At 41.2% G+C, this 15,326-nt stretch overlaps 1 pseudogene; it reads left to right on the plus strand.

Annotated features, from left to right (window-relative positions):
• The first annotated feature begins 9,307 nt into the window (after positions 1–9,307).
• On the plus strand, positions 9,308–10,639 carry LOC112619559 (annotated as a pseudogene).
• Positions 10,640–15,326: the final 4,687 nt, after the last annotated feature.

The raw sequence follows: 15,326 nt of genomic DNA on the forward strand, positions 1-15,326 counted from the left end.
CTTGTCTCCACTTTCTACCTGCCCAAATAATTAAACCTCTTCCCAATTATTGATTTTCAGGAGTGCCCAGTGGGTTACATTGGCAGAGTGGGGTGTGGGGAATATGATGGGGTTGCTGGATTTGTTACAGTCTTCCTTTCCTGCTCTGGCTTTCCCTGCCACTGCCACAAAAAGGGACCCTCACCACTTTATGATGCCTGCTATGAGAACATCAAGGCCCAAGCCAAGAGCGTTATCCTTCAGAACCCACAGGGCTTCTGCATTTTCAGCAAAGCTGGCAAGAAGGGTTACCTCCCCATCTCTAGGCGCAAAGCTACACTGCTTGGGCTCAGAGTCTTTAGGAACAGCCCGGCGTGGTATCCTAGCGCTCACAGTTGAGAGTCCAAGGGAAGTAGAGGGGCCTCCATTGACATGCCTAGGCCAGGGCTATTGGTAGCCCTCTTCTAGGCAACTGCCTCCTGCCTTTCATCTAAAAGAGGGCAAGATTGGGGATGGAATGAGGGAGTGAACCCCTCACTCCTTATCACATGTATAAAGATAAAATATTTTAATAAATTATATTTTATCTAGTTCTAAAGACATTGGTACTTATTTTATAAGCATGTAACTGAATTTTGGAAAACTGCCTTGGATATACAGCCACAAATGAAAGCTGGTGGCCTATCAAATAATTGACTCAAAATGGCCACCAGAATATAAAACATCTAGTTTGTGTATTGTTGTTTTAAGCCATGTAAGGTGGGTCCTTAGGATTGAACTCTGGGGCTGTCTGTGCAGAGATAGAACTTGGAAGGGCTGTTGGAGAGAGGGACCAGGGAGATTGAAATAAAAATCCAGAGGCATTTGTAGAGCGTCCGGATGGAAGGCAAAATATCCCACTGTCCCCAACACCCTTCACTCCAAATAATCCTTCTTAGTGAATGTCTTATCTGCAACAAGGCAAAACAAAAGTATTAACACCTCAGCTAAACTTTCTTGAGGGGCGTGGTAGGATATAAGGTAGATTCTGAAGATTCTCTCTAGCCATGAGCAAAGCATAGAGAGTAACGTGATTACCCATAATGAGCATGTCTTACATGTCATAGCTATTTTATTTGGTGTGCTAGTTTTATTATATTTTTGTATTTCATATTGAAAATACAAATATTTACAAAGATTTTCCAAAATTTTCTGGAGTCTTCTTTACCCAACTCTGTTTTTTCCACAGGATCTGGAATTCTTCAATGGGAATTCTTCTACCTTAAAGGGTTTTAGGAAACCGATTTATATGGTTTGGCTGAGATTATTATATGTATGTAGTGCTGATTAAGAATAAATATCACATACTTGAAAACGTGTTTTGAATGAAACAAAGCTGTCTTTTATTTTGCCATTGGAAAGGGAAGCTCTAAGGAAACAACTGCCCTTCCTCCATTTCTCTATTTCAGGGTTTCCCGACTGTGACACTGTTGACATTTTGGTTAGGATGGGTAATTCTTTCTTGTTGGGAGCTGTCCTGTGCGTTATAGGGCATTTAGCAGCACCCTAGACTCTATCCACTAGATGCCACCAGCATATTTCAGTTGTGACTATCAAAAATGTCTAGAGACATTGCCAAATATCCTCTGGGAGACAGAGTACCGCCCCGTTGAGAATCTCTGCTGTATGTTAATACATCTCTTGTATTAACAGGGTCATTGTGTTTGTAAACCTGTCAAAGCTGAGATCTGTGTTGTTCAGTGCCTGAGTGGGTAGAGTTCAAAGAAGCAAAGTCCTGATAGGAATTCTACTGTTAAAAAATGAGATACAAGTATATAATCTAGAGCAGTTCTTCTTCTTCTTCTTCTTCTTTTTTTTTTAGATGGGGTTTCGCTATGTTGCCTAGGTAAGTCTTGAACTCCTGCTTACGGGATTCTCTTACTTCAGCCTCCCAAGTAGCTGGGACCATAGATGTGTGTCATAGCACCAGGTTGGAGCAATTCTTATCAAAATGTTTTTCCTCTTATCTTCTCCAATATCCAACAAAACCAAGATCCCTCACCCTCTTTCCCCAGAGTATCATGCTCTCCCATCCACCCATTCTCTCCTTCTATCTCTGGCTGTCTTCCTGCTCCCACTTGGTGCCTCTGAACACATCAAGGGCCCCCACTCTCAATTGCCTCTTGCAAGAAAAGCTTGACTTTGATTCTTTTCTCACTAGAATGTACCCATGTGGCTTATGTCATTTCTATTCCTCCCTTATTTTTTACAGTTTTGCATCGAAATCCCAAAGATCCGGTCTGGACCCTCCACGCTCTTCTCTACAGTTGGGTGTGGGTGGATGGGAGGAACTGAGCAGCCCAGGCAGCACCAAATTTAGCAGAGTGGGGAGGAGGACGAGAAAAACTGGCAACACTAGTATGTGTGAAGGGTTGCAGATTTTTTTCACCCTACCCACAGATGTGCAAAGAAGATGTAGCATCTTCATTTATCTAAAATTGTTCTTCTCTGCCTTATGAGTCTCCAATCACTGAATAGAGGGGAAAATATTCTGGTGCACCAGTTTGTTTGTTTGTTTGTTTTGAGACAGGGTCTCACTCTGTCACCCAGGCTGGAGTGCAGTGGATGATCATAGCTCACTGCAACCTCGAATTCCTGGGCTCAAGGGATCCTTCCGTTTTAGCCTCCTCAATAGCTGGGACTATAGGTATAAGCCATTTATTTTTATTTTATTTTTTGTTAAGATGCTTTGTTGCCCCAGCAGGTCTCGAATTCCTGGGCTTAAGCAATCCTTCTGCCTTGATCTCCCAAAGTACTGGAATTACAGGTGTCAGCGACCTAAATAGACACACTATGTAAATGGTCCATCCATTTAGGTAAATAATGCTCAGCGCCTTAGATATCTGCATTCTTTCTCTATTTTTCTGAGATGGTGTCTGGGTTTTTGACGGAGTTGTGGCTAAATGACCCCATAGAGACAGAGAAGAGGCAGGGTCCTCATATCGATGCAGTATCTTCTGCATCTTTGCAGATTTCTGCTGTGGGTGGGTAGTCTGGATACTTCCTGGATACTTCTTTTGAGGGTGAAATGGGCTCAATCCTGGGAGTTGTGTGAGGGCCTGCTATTGAGGCTGTATCTATAGTACCTGTGGTTTGGTTTCTCCTGGCTTGGCAGGGCCTGCTTGTTTACCCTGATGACTCAGACGCCACTCTGGCTGCCTCTCAGACCCTACATCCTCCATCTGGCTCTTCACTAGAATGCCTCTCCCCAGCCTTGCTGCTGATTCACCTTTCCTTTGTGATGGCTGGTGCCTGGAAGCTTGGTGGCTACCAGCTCAGCTGCTTCCCAGGCCTCTTCCCTGGAGTATGTGGGAACTCCTTGGTCCAGTCTATTCCATACTGGTCTTGGGGGAAGCTCAGGAAATTATATTTCACCCCTTTCCCTGCAAGGATGCTGTACTATTGAGTTAAACTTTGATATAGCCACTTCCGGGGTGGTGTCAGGCAACCGGTAAGGTGAACTCCTCCCAGGGTCCCAAAAGAACTCCTCCCAGGGTCCCAGGGTCCCAAAGATGCGGTACTCCGAAGCCCTATCTGCTTAACAAACCTCTTCACTTTGGGCAGGATCCGGAAACGGAAGATTAGATGTGGCCTCCCTTACCTCTCTCTTCTTTTTTTCCTAGGTAGTCCCCTGGGATGAATAGCGGGGAGGGGGTTTCCTCTTTTTCTTCTTATCTTTCCTTGTGTAAAACTCCAAGATTGGCCAGGCACAGTGGCTCATGCCTGTAATTCCAGCACTTTGGGAGGCCGAGGCAGGCGAGTCGCCTGAGGTCGGGAGTGTGAGACCAGCCTGGCCAACATGGTGAAACCCCATCTCTACTAAAAATACAAAAATTAGCTGGGTGTGGTAGCGTGCGCCTGTAATCTCAGCTACTCAGGAGGCTGAGGCAGGAGAATAACTTGAACCCGGGAGGCGGAGGTTGCAGTGAACCAAGATTGTGCCATTGCACTCCAGCCTGGGCAACAAGAGTGAAACTCCATCTCAAAAACAAAACAAAACAAAACAAACAAACAAACAAAAACCTCCAAGATCAAGGAATCTAGAACATTTTTTCTCTCTCTTACAAAGCCTAGCTTTTAAGCTACTACCTGGCCAAAAAGCCCCCAGATCCTATTTAGAAGTTGATAATTAACTGTTTTTTTCCTCTTTTTCTTTTCTCTCTTTTTTTTTGCATTCCCTCTGTAACAATCCTAAACCTCCCTGAGACAATTGGAAACCTCTAAAGATTGGGGGAAAGGTAAGTATAAGAACATGTAAAAGAAGCCAGCAAGTTGAGGGACTTCAAAATTATATTATCACCATTATATACATTGATAATTTTTCCTACGCACATCATGTTCTAATGTGGTTATTCCATAGAGGCTTGCAAGGCTGAGACCACAGCCCTGTGGGTAGACCACATCTGTCCAGCCAATGGCTGAAAGAAGATGTAGGTCCTCAGACAGGAAACCAGAACTCTGAGGGCAATCTTAGCAGACAGGAGAAAGCGTTCTTGGCCATCTCAAGGTTTCTTGGCCATCTTAAAGTTTCTTGGCCTGGCCTCACAGGAGCCTCAGGACAGTCCTCCCACATGTGGGTCAATTTTCTCTCTCAAATGGAGTCAGGCCAGGGTCTTTGAAGGCAGACTTCTTTGTAGGTCTCTGCTTCCCCGAATCTACAATTCAAAAGATTAGCGAAATAAAATATTTTTAGTAAGAGGACTAACATAGGAGTATCACTTTTTATTTTGCCAAACATGGATGTTTAAAACAAAGCATTGTTTGTATTGCAAACGTTTCTTTCAAAAAAAGTAAAAGTATTCGTATTGTCAGTGTTTTATTTAATACCTGAAAAGTTGACGATTTTATTTTAAGGAAGGCGTCATTTACTGACAAGCAAGAAAGTCACTTCAGATGCCTGGATGGCATGGAGCAAAGGCGTGGAACAGAGGCAGAGAAGGGAGATAAACATGGTCATTCCAAGGCTGGTAGGTATACTTCTTTGCCCAGGATTTGCACGGGGGCTATGGGAGGTGGGACCACAAGGACTCCGGAGCATGTCCATCCTTGAGTAACAGGGTGAGGACTAGAATGTCCACTCTGAGAAAGTCAGAGCTTCTGTCTGTTTCATGAGGAAGTAATTGACTAAGAGAAAGCCATATTTGGGAAATTTAAGTTGTAGGTTATGTGCAGCTTCTGGTGGAATTACTGCATTTTGTGGGAGAGAAGTGAGAGGAAGGAAAGCCATTTAGGAGAGAAAGCATGGAATCTATCCCAGACTTTGGCTGAAGTGTAACATCTAGTGCGACATGAATGGGGCACTTTTTCTGCATCTGTTAGTTATTGTGTCTGTTGGTTGCCATGGGGGACCGGGTGATTTTAAGAGAGCCACAGACACTCTTAAAAATCCAATAGATATGCACAAGGTAGATTTGAACATTTTAGACAATTTCTGTCTCTTCTGTACAGAACTTAGTCCACATTTGTACAGGTCTTCCACCTTGGTGCCTGTATCGTAATATGGCTTGCCCTTTTGCTTTGGGTCACGTACCACAATTCAGATTATTTCATTAACATGAGCGTTTCATTAATATCTGTTTCCTTCACTAAACCATGAGGTCCATAAAAACAGGGCTCATGGCCGGCACGGTGGCTCACGCCTGTAATCCCAGCACTTCGGGAGGCCGAGGCGGGCGGATCACGAGGTCAGGAGATGGAGACCATCCTGGCTAACATGGTGAAACCCCGTCTCTACTAAAAATACGAAAAATTAGCTGGGCGCGGTGGCGGGCGCCTGTAGTCCTAGCTACTCGGGAGGCTGAGGCAGGAGAATGGCGTGAACCCGGGAGGAGGAGCTTGCAGTGAGCCGAGATCGCGCCACTGCCCTCCAGCCTGGGTGAGAGCGAGACTCCGTCTCAAAAAAAAAAAAAAAAAAAAAAGAATAGGGCTCATTATTTTACTTACGATTGTATCTCTAGCACCAAGTATGTGCCCAACATATAAAAAAGGCACTCATAGGCCAGGCTCACGTGTGTCATCCCAGCACTTAGGGAGGCCAAGGCGGGCGGATCACAAGGTCAGGAGATCGAGACCATCCTGGCTAAAACGGTGAAACGCCGTCTCTACTAAAAATACAAAAAATTAGCCGGGCGTGGTGGCGGGCGCCTGTAGTCCCAGCTACTCGGGAGGCTGAGGCAGGAGAATGGCGTGAACCCGGGAGGCGGAGCTTGCAGTGAGCCGAGATGGCGCCACTGCACTCCAGCCTGGGCGACAGAGCAAGACTCCCTCTCAAAAAAAAAAAAAAAGGCCAGGCGCGGTGGCTCAAGCCTGTAATCCCAGCACTTTGGGAGGCCAAGACGGGCGGATCACGAGGTCAGGAGATCCAGACCATCCTGGCTAACCCGGTGAAACCCCATCTCTACTAAAAAATACAAAAAACTAGCTGGGCGAGGTGGCGGGAGCCTGTAGTCCCAGCTACACGGGAGGCTGAGGCAGGAGAATGGCGTACACCCGGGAGGCGGAGCTTGCAGTGAGCTGAGATCCGGCCACTGCACTCCAGCCTGGGCGACGGAGTGAGACTCCGTCTCAAAAAAAAAAAAAAAAAAGGCACTCAATAAATGATTCAACGCATGAATGTACCTCTAGTAAGAGTGATTGGAATCTCCTCATCAAGTACACTTTACTGTCAGTGTGAGGTATATTTGTTTGTTTTAACAAAGTGAGCTTCTTAAAGGCCACAATCAAACACAAATAAATAATGGATCCTACAGTTGCTGTTACGCGAAGTGGTCTTGGTAGTTCCCGGCAGCTGAGGCACGGTGCTAGTGTAGTGCCCCCTGTTGGATAAAACAGAAAATTCGGCTTTTTGCACAATCACATTGTCCCTTTACAAAGAAACATGTAGTCCCATCTGAATTTTGTGGCATCTCCTCTGGCATTAACAAATTTTATATTTGACCTCATTTCCTCAGCTAAACTTACTGTTTTCTCACTCTTTCTCTATTAAATAGTAGCTTTGTTTCACCCCATTTTCCACATTTCAGATAAGGAAATCTTATGTAGTAAATTGTAGTAAAATTTCTAATTCACAAAAGTAGTCAGGGAATTGAAGTATTGCATTAATAAATTACCTTACGTGACATGTATGGATCACTTGAAGACACAGATATTTGTTATAGAAATACATTCTATAGTGATGGTATGGCAACACATTCATAGAGAAGATTATTGAGAAGAGATACTCATACCAAAACCTATGGCATACAGCAAAAGCAGTATTAAGAGAGAAGTTTATAACAATAAATGCTTACATTAAAAAAGTAGAAAAATTTCAAATAACCAACCTAATTATGCATGTTAAGAAACTAGAAGATCAAGAAGAAGCCAACCCCAAAATTAGTAGGAAAAAAGAAATAACAAGGATAAGAGCAGAAATAAACAGAACTGCGACCAAAAAAAAATACAAAAGAAATAAGGTGTTTTTTTGAAAAGATAAACAAAATTGCCAAACCATTTGGCAGACTAAACAAAAAAAATAGAGAAAAGACCCAAATAAATAAAATCAGAAATGAAAAAAGGAGACATTACAACTGCTACTACAGAAGTCCAAAAGATTGTTAGAGACTGTTGTGAACAACTATACAACAAAAAATGAGAAACATAATGGAAATGCATAAATTCCTAGACATGTACAACCTACGAAGATTGAACCAAGAAGAAACAGAAAACCTGAATAGACCAATTGTGAGTAAAATGATTGAATCAGTATTAAAAGTCTCCCATCAAAGAAAAGTCCAGTACTTGATGATTTCACTGCTGAATTCTACCAAATATTTAAAGAAGAACTATACCAATTATTTTTAAACTTTTCCAGAAAGTTGAAGAGAAGAGAATTCTTCCAAATGCATCTTTGAGGCCAGCTCATCCTGATACCAAAACCAGACAAGAACACAACAACAACATAAGAAAACTATAGGCCAATGTCCCTAAAGAACATAGATGCAAAAATCCTCAACACAATACTAGTAAACTGAGTCCAACAGCACATTAAAAAGATCATTCATCGTGATCTACTGGGATTTATTCCAGGGATGCAAGGCTAGTTTAGCATATGCAAATCTATAAATGTGATATATTACATCAAAAGAATGAAGTACAAAAAATCATCTTAATAGATGCAGAGAAAGCATTTTATAAAATTCAACATCCCTTTGTGACTAAAAAAAAACCCCTCCAAAAATTAGGTATAGAGAAAATGTACCTCAATACAATGAAGGCCATATATGAGAAACCCACATTTAATATTATACTGAATGGGGAAAAACTGAAAGTTTCCTCTCTAAGAACTAGAATAAGACAAGGATGCCCATTCTTACCAATCTTATTCAACATAGTACTGGAATTCCTAGCCAGAGCAAATAAGCAAAAGAAATAAAGGACATTCAAATTAGAAAAGAGGAAGTCACACTGTCCCTATTTGCAGATGACATGATTTTATATATAGAAAACCCTAAAAGTTCCACCAAAACAAAACAAAACACTCTTAGAACTGATAAGCAAATTCAGTAAAATTGCAGGATAAAAAATTAACATACAAAAATCAGTATCATTTCTATATACCAATAACAGACTAGTGGAAAAAGAAATCAAGAGATCAGTCTCATTTACAACAGCTATAAAAAAATGTAGGAGTAAATTTAACCAAGTTGATGAAAGATCTCTAAAAGGTAAACTATAAAACATGAGTGAAAGAAATTGAAGAGTTCACAGAGAAAATGGAAAGACATCCCTGTTCATGGACTGGAAGAATTTATACTATGTAAACGACTATACCACCAACAACAATATACAGATTCAGTGCAATCTCTATCAAAATACCAAAGACATTCTTCACAGAAGTAGAAAAAAATGACCCTAAAATGCATATGAAACCACAGATGTCCAGTAAGAATGTTAGCTTAAAATTTTCTTTAAAACAAAAGAAACCACAGAAGGCCCCAAATAGCCAAAGCAGTCCTGAGTGAAAGACAACAAAACTGGAGGCATCGCATTACCTGACTTCTAAATATACTGCAAAACTATAGTAAACAACACAGCATGGTACTGGTATAAAACCAGACACATAGACCAATGGAACACAGTTGAGAACTCAGAAATAAACCATGTATTTACAGGCAATTAATTTTTGACAAAAGTACCAAGAACATTCAATGGAGAAATGACAGTCTCTTCAGTAAATGGTGCTGGGAAAACTGCATATTCATAGACAGAAAAATGAAACCCCTATCTCAATCATCAGCAAAGCCTGAGTCCTGTCCTCTCACTCTCCTCCCTGGACAGCATGAGCTTCACCACTCGCTCTACCTTCTCCACCAACTACTGGTCCCTGGAGTCTTCCCAGGCACCCAGCTACAGCACCTGGCTGGTCAGCAGCGTGCCAAGTGTCTATGCAGGCGTGGGGGGCTCTGGTTCCTGGATCTCTGTGTCCCTCTCCATCAGTTTCCGGGGTGGCTTGGGGTCCAGGGGCGTGGCTGCAGGGATGGCCGGAGGTCTGGTAGGAATGGGAGGCATCCAAAATGAAAAGGAGACCATGCAAAGCCTGAACAACTGCCTGGCCTCCTACCTGAAGACAGAGAACCAGAAGCTGGAGAGCAAAATCCGGGAGCATCTGGAGAAGAAGGGACCCCAGGTCAGAGACTGGGGACATTATTTCAAGACCATCGAGGATCTGAGGGCTCAGATCTTCGCAAATACTGTGGACAATGCTTGCATGGTTCTGCAGATGGACAATGCTTGCATGGTTCTGCAGATCGACAATGTCTGTCTTGCTGCTGATGACTTTCGAGTCAAGTATGAGACAGAGCTGGCCATGTGCCAGTCTGTGGAGAGGGACAACTGTGAGCTCCCCAAGGTCATTGATGACACCAGTGTCACTCGGCTGCAGCTGTAGACAGAGACTGAGGCTCTCAAGGAGGAGCTGCTCTTTATGAAAAAGAACCACAAAGAGGAAGTAAAAGGCCTACAAGCCCAGGTTGCCAGCTCTGGGTTGACTGTGGAGGTAGATACCCCCAAATCTCAGCTCCTCACCAAGATCATGGCAGATATCCAGGCCCAATATGACGAGCTGGCTCAGAAGAACCGAGAGGGGCTAGACAAGTACTGGTCTCAGCAGATCGAGGAGGGCACCACAGTAGTCACCACGCAGTCTGCTGAGGTTAGAGCTGCTGAGATGACGCTCAGGGAGCTGAGACGTACAGTCCAGTCCTTGGAGATCGACCTGAACTTGATGAGAAATCTGAAGCCCAACTTGGAGAACAGCCTGAGGAAGGTGGAGGCCTGCTATGCCCTGCAGATGGAGCGGCTCAATGGGATCCTGCTGTATCTGGAGTCAGAGCTGGCACAGACCCGGGCAGAGGGGCAGTGCCAGGCCCAAGAGTATGAGGCCCTGCCGAACATCAAGGTCAAGCTGAAGGCTGAGAGCACCACCTACTGCTGCCTGCTGGAAAATGGCGAGGGCTTCAATCTTGGTGATGCCCTGGATGGTAGCAACTCCATGCAAACCATCCAAAAGACCACCACCCACCAGATAGTGCATGGCAAAGTGGTGTCTGAGACCAATGACACCAACGTTCTGAGACATTAAGACAGCAGAAGCAGGGTACTCTTTGGGGAGCAGGAGGCCAATAAAAAGTTCAGCGGTTAATAAAAAAAGACACCCCTATTTCTCACCATACATAAAAATCAAATCAAAATGGATTAAAAACTTAAATGTAAGACTTGAAACTACTAGAGGAAAACATCAGGAAAGTGCTTTATGATATTGGTCTGGGCAAATTTTTGGGGGTTAAAACCTCAAAAGCATAGACAACCAAAGAAAAAATAGGCAAATAAGATTGCATAAAGCTAAAAACCTTCTGCACAGCAAAGGAAACAATCAACAAAGTGAAGAGACGATCTATAGATTGGGAAAAATATTTGCAAAGTATCCATTCAACAAGGGATTAATAACCAGAATATATAGGGAACTCAACAACAACAACAACAACAACAACAACAAAACACCAAGTAATACAATTTTTAAAAGGGCAAATGAACTGAAGAGACATTTCTCAAAATCAGACATACAAATGGCCAACAGGCATATCAAAAATGCTCAACATTACTAATTGTCAGGAAAATGCAAATCAAAACCACAGTGAGATCTCACCTCATCCCAGTTAGAACGGCTATTATCAAAAACACAAAAAAGCAGATGCTGGTGAGGATGTGGAGAAAGGAAAACACTTATACACTGCAGGTGGAAATATAAATCAGTACAGTCACTATGGAAAACAGTGTGGAGGTTCCTCAAAACACTGAGATCTAAAAATAGATCTACCATATGATCCAGCAATCCCACTGCTAGATGTATGTGCAAAAGAAAGGAAACCAGTATATTGAAGAGATATCTGCATACCTATGTTTATTGCAGCATTCTTCACGATAGCTAAGAAATGAGATGAATCTAAGTGTCCATCAATGGATGTATGCATAAGAAAATGTGGTACATATACACAATGAAATACAACTCAGTCATAAAAAAGAATGAAATCTTGTCACTCGCAGCAACATGAATGAAACTAGAGATTGCTATGTTAAGTGAAATAACTAGGTGAGTAAAGTGAAAAAAGACAAATACTGCATTCTCTCACTCACATGTGGGAGCTTAAAAAGTTGATCTCATGGAGGTGGAGAGTAGAATGATGGTTGCCAGAGGTTGGAAGGTTGGGGGATGAATAGAGGTTGGTTAATGGGTGCAAAAAATACAGTTAGATAAAAGGACTATATTCTAGTGTTTGATGGCACAGGAGGATGACTAAGTTAACAATAATTTGTCATATATTTCAAAATAACTAGAAGAGAAAATTTGAAATGTTCCCAACACAAATAAATGATAAATGTTTGAGGTAATGGGTATTCTATTCACCATGATTTGATCATTACACATTGTATTCATGTATCAAAATATCAAATGTACTCCATAAATATGTATAATTATTATGTATCAATTTAAAAGTTACTACTCACTAGAAGAAAGCTATCTTAAAGTTCTTATGGAACCTAAATAAAAGCCCAAATAACCAAAGCATCCCTAAGCAAAAAGAACAAATCTGGAGGCATTACATTGCTGATGTCAAATTATACTGCAAGGCTATAGTAACTAAAACAGCATGGTACTGGTACAAAAATAGACACACTGATCAATGGTTCAGAACAGAGGACCCAGAAATAAAGTCACATACCTACAACCAACTGATTTTTGACAAAGTTGACAAAAATAAACAATAGGGAAAGGACACCCTTATTTAATAAATGGTTCTGGGAAAATTGGCTAGCCACATGTGGGAGAAGGAAACTGGACCTCTTTGTCTCATCACATACAAAAACTAATTCAAGATGGATTAAAGACCTAAATGTAAAGCCTGAAGCTATTAAAATCCTAGAAGAAAATCTAGGAAAAACACTTCTGAGTATCAGCCTAGGTAAAGAATTTATGACAAAGACCCCAAAAGCAAATGCAATAAAAACGAAAACAAATGGGATTTAATTAAACTGAAATACTTCTGAAATAATCAACAGAATGAACAGACAACCTACAGAATGGTAGAAAATATGTGCAAATTATTCCTTCACCAAAGGACAAATACCCAGAATCTACAAGGAACTCAAACAATTGAATAAGAAAAAAACAAATAACTCCATTAAAAGCTGGGCAAAGGACATGAATGGACATTTCTTAAAAGAAGAAATATAAGCAGCCAACAAACACATGAAAAAATGCTCAACATCACTCAGTCATTAACGAAATGCAAACTAAAAACCACACTGAGATACCATCTTACATCAGTCAGAATAACTACTATTAAAAAGTTAAAAACAACAAATGTTGGCATGGATGCGAAAAAAGAGAACTGTTGTACCCTGATGGTGGGAATGTAGATTTGGTTCAACCTTTATGGAAAAAGCTCAAGGAACTAAAAATAGAGCAATCCCACTAAAGGAATCTACCCTGAACAAAAGAAATAAAATTTAAAAAAAAACACCCACACTTGTGTGTTTATTCCAGCACTATTATTTATCATAGCAAAGTCAAGGAACCAATGTAGTATCCATCAGTGATTGATTGGATACAGAAAATGTTTTATATATATATATATATACAGAAAACATGATATATATTTATATATATCACGTTATATATATATATATATATATATAAACACAAAAAAGCAGATGCTGGTGAAGATGTGGAGAAAGGAAAACACTCATACACTGCAGATGGAAATATAAATCAGTACAGTCACTATGGAAAACAGTGTGGAGGTTCCTTATACAGAAAATGTGATATATATATTTATGTACATATACACAGAAAATGTGATATATATATATATAAGTTACTACTTATAACCTACATTTAAATAAGAGCTTTGTTGAGATATAATTCACATACCATAAAATTCACCCATTATACTTTAAAATATAATTAAATGTTTTCAATTTATTTTTTTAAAAACTTTTTTTTGAGACGGAGTTTCACTCTTGTTGCCCAAGCTGGAGTGCAGTGGCGCAATCTCAGTTCATTGCAACCTCCACCTCCCAAGTTCAAGTGATTCTCCTGTCTCAGCCTCCCAAGTAGCTGGGATTACAGGCACCTGCCACCAAGTCAGCTTTTTTTTTGTATTTTTAGTGGAGACGGGGTTTCATTATGTTGGCCAGCTGGTCTCGAATTCCTGACCTCAGGTGATCTACCCACCTTGGCCTCCTAAAGTGCTGGAATTACAGGCGTGAGCCACCGCACCTGGCCTTAAATGTTTTTTAGTACGTTCGCAGAGTTGAACAACCATCATCACAATCAAATTTATAATATTTTCCTCACCCCCCAAAGAAACTCCATACCCATTAGGAGTCACTTTCCATTTCCCTCTAACTCATTCTCCCTCCCATTCCATCCCCACCCTATCCCTAAGCAACTGATAATCAACTTTCTGTCTCTGTAGATTTGCCTATTCTTACGGCTGAATGATAGTTCATTGTGCGGATAGGCCACGTTTTATCTATCCTTTCATCAGTTGATGGACATTTGGGTTGTTTACACTTTTTGGTTATTATGAAGGATGCTTGTCTTCAAGTGTGTGTATAGACATAGGCTTTCGTTTGTTTTCCGTGAATTTCACTTCAGCCAGGAGTGAAATTGCTGGGTCATGTGGTAACTCTCTGTTTAATCTTTTGAGGAACTGCCAAATTGTTTCTAAGGCAGCTGCACCATTTTACATTTCCACCAGCAATGCATGTGGGTTCCAATTTCTCTACATTTTCCCTCATACTTGTTTTTATCTTTTTTAAAAATTATTATTATTACAGCCACTCTAGTTGGTGTGAGGTGGTATTTCATTGTGGTTTTGATTAGCAGTTCCCTAATGGCTAATGATGTTGGACATCTTGTGTTTATTATGTTGAGCATCATGTGTTTATTAGCCATTTGTATATCTGAAAAAATATACAAATGTGCATGTTTCCTACATGAGTATATTGTATAATGGTGGGTGTGTTTCTAGTGTACTCATCACCCCAAAATTTGGGCAAAACTGTCTATTTAGATTCCTTGCTCATTTATAGATTGGGTTGTCTTTTTGAGTTGTAATAGTACTTTACATATTTTAAATATGTCTTTTATCAGACACATGATTTTCAAATGTTTTCTACCATTCTGTGGGTTGTCTTCATTTTCTTGATAGTGCCCTTTGAAGCATAAAGTTTTAAATTTCGGTGATGCCAGTTCACCTATTTTTTGTTGCTTGCGCTTTTGCTGCCATATTTAATACATAATTCACCTTTATAAGTTATCCTGATATACAAATATTATTCATTATGCAATAGAAATTAATATGTTATCTACATTTATATGAAATAATTTAAATATCTTGGGTTTATGTGTACATTCTTAATTACTAGAAATCCAGAAAACAAGATGTGACCTACATGCAGCCCCATTGAAGAGGAAAGGCTTTTTTTTTTTTTTTTTTTTGAGACGGAGTCTCGCTCTGTCGCCCAGGCTGAAGCGCAGTGGCGCGATCTTGGCTCACTGCAAGCTCCGCCTCCCAGGTTCACGCCATTCTCCTGCCTCAGCCTCCCGAGTAGCTGGGACTACAGGCGCCCGCCACCACCCCCGGCTAATTTTAGTAGACGTGGGGTTTCATTGTGTTAGCCAGGATGGTCTCAATCTCCTGACCTCGTGATCGGCCCGCCTCGGCCTCCCAAAGCGCTGGGATTACAGTCGTGAGCCTCCA

The sequence above is a fragment of the Theropithecus gelada genome, chromosome 2 (genome assembly GCF_003255815.1).
Source record: "Theropithecus gelada isolate Dixy chromosome 2, Tgel_1.0, whole genome shotgun sequence".
In the NCBI taxonomy this organism is placed as follows: domain Eukaryota; kingdom Metazoa; phylum Chordata; class Mammalia; order Primates; family Cercopithecidae; genus Theropithecus; species Theropithecus gelada.